This window comes from Triticum dicoccoides, chromosome 7B (genome assembly GCF_002162155.2).
Source record: "Triticum dicoccoides isolate Atlit2015 ecotype Zavitan chromosome 7B, WEW_v2.0, whole genome shotgun sequence".
In the NCBI taxonomy this organism is placed as follows: Eukaryota; Viridiplantae; Streptophyta; class Magnoliopsida; order Poales; family Poaceae; genus Triticum; species Triticum dicoccoides.
The window spans coordinates 8,031,041-8,033,623 of NC_041393.1; positions in this window are offsets into that span (position 1 = coordinate 8,031,041).

The following is a 2,583-nucleotide window of genomic DNA, read 5'->3' on the forward strand; positions in this document are numbered from 1 at the left end:
TGCGGCCGCCCCTCTTCCCTCCTCTGTCGGCATCCCTCCTCCCACCGCCCTCGACCTCGCCGCCCCTAGCTACCTCTCCGTCGCCCCCCACCCCCTGCCACTAGTTAGTACTAGATTTAGTAGTTCTAGATGTTAATTTAGGGTTCATAGCTAGTACTAGATGTTGCTTAGTTAGTACTAGATTTTTAGTAGTAGCAGATGTTAATTACTAGTAGTGATGGTACTAGTTAACTAGGGCAGTATGATTAATAGTAGTTGTAGTTGAACTACTTTAGTTGTAGTTGAACTAGTTTACTAAGTAAATTAATAAACTAGTTGAACTAGTTGAATTAATAGAACTAATGTATTTTTAGTAAGATAATTAATATAACTAGTTGAACTACTTTATTTTTAGAAAGAACTAGTTTTTTTCTATTTATAGTAAGTTTATATTTAGTAAGAACTAGTTGAATTAATAAAACTAGTTGAACATGTCATATTTGTTGTTATTTTTTAGTTTAAGCAATTATTCGGGATGTATTAGTGATAACTTATATGGTTTCAGGTGACCACCGTCGTCCCCATCACCGACCCCCTCCGACATCCCCGCCGTCGTCCCCGTCACCGACCCCCTCCGACATCCCCGCCGTCGTCCCAGTCACCGACCCCCTCCGACATCGAGGTGAGACCAGCCAAATATCCTTGTATATCTTGTGTTGTTGCTCAAATAGGATATGTGGTTGCCCAAGTGGCCGTTCATGTTCAGTTTACATCTTCGAGTGGCCTATGTTTTGCCGGAGTGTTGATTAATTTCCGTTCCGGCAAATTTCAGGCGCTCGATATGTCCTTTTTTAGCAAAGGTCATGCCGGATTTTTTTGTGAACTCTGGCATGACTTGTGCTAGAATATGTACAAGTTTAATCTTTGAATTATGAACGTAGGAAATGTCGTACTCGGACGACGATAGTCTCCCGGGGGAGTGTAGCTGGTGCCACGACGATCGAGGTATGTGCAACAGGTTCGTTCAGCTAGACGAAGATCGGCGCTTCAGCATTAAGCTCGAGGAGACCTTCAATTTTGAAACGGTACACAACAATGACAAGTGTTTTTTCGTAATTAAGCATGACTTCAACTATTTCAACATCTAATTTTCATATTTTACAATTCGACTAGCTTATCCCATGCCATGCAAGACGCTATGTCTTGGAGAGGATGGGTTTTGAAGACCATGAAAATTTTGAAACAAAGAAAATACACCTAAGGACCCATCATGATATGGATTTTGAAGTAAATATGTGCAATGCTCAGAGCGTAACCCATTTTGGTTGCCAAAATTGGGAAGCAATTTGCAAAATGTATGGTTTTTATGAGGGTATGATTGTCACCATGGATCTTGGTGATCCTGACATCGAGCAAGACAATATGGACATTTGGGTCCTTGTTGATACGCTTCCGATTGTACCGCTATGTGAGTTTCTCAAACATAGTTATGAACTAATTTATATTGTTTATTTCAAAATAGTTGATAGCTTATTTCCATTGACAGCTTATTTTGATTCTTCAAAGACTGTGCGGAAGATGGTAGATAAAACCCACTACACCGATGGCACCGAATTAACGTATAAGGAGAAAAAATCATCTGATCGCATTTTGTACTCTTCTTGAGAATTACAATAACTATTATCGAACTCCTCCAAATTATGGTGAATACGTGCCACTAGTGCATGTGTTGAACCATGGTAACTTCTCTGGAGATACCCTGGTAAGATTTTTTACTATTACGACATCCGAGCATCTTTTGCATACTTCTAAAACTAGTACATCATCGCTAACTACGAAGTTATTATTATGTTTTTCAACAGAAACTCCCGATGGATTGTGTGCCTCATCTGATGTCTCTGAATGGTCGCCTCTTAGTTCTGAACATACTGCCAGGTAAATCTAGGGAGCTCACCTGTGCATATCGGATTTCTAAAAACGGTGAACACATGATCATCAAAGAATGGAAGAAATGTATGGACATTTGCAAGGAGATTCTTGGAAGTAACATTCAGCGAAAGGCAAGAATTGGAGACAGGCTAATCTCCATTCTCCATAATGGAGAGTCAGTGGCTATCTTGTTTTTTGCTATTTTACCTTAGAAAATGTAGTAGGTCTTAATCGAATGTAGTAGGTCCTATGAGGTACAATATGTTTATTATGTGGTAATGTGTTAGAGTTGATAATGAGGAGTACTTGTGATTACGACTAGTGACCAATTTGCTATGTGATGTCATTGATGAAAACGATGATCTTGAGGAGCTGTTATATGACAATGATGTATTATGATGATAAATTGTTAATGATATGATGATGATGATATTATTATATCACTGGGTGAAAGAACCGCGGATTAGTTTCAAGTGGATGGACATCCACTTGAAACTAATCCGCGGTTCTTTCCCCCCGTGATGTAATAACTCATTATGATGTAAAAACAATCTCTAAATTCCTGTTGTATGAAAACTTGTGTAAAGGTGTATGAATACAACATGAAATAAAAAAGAAACAAAATACTAAATAATAGTAGTAGCGCGGGAAAGGAGAAGCGCTACTACTAATTAC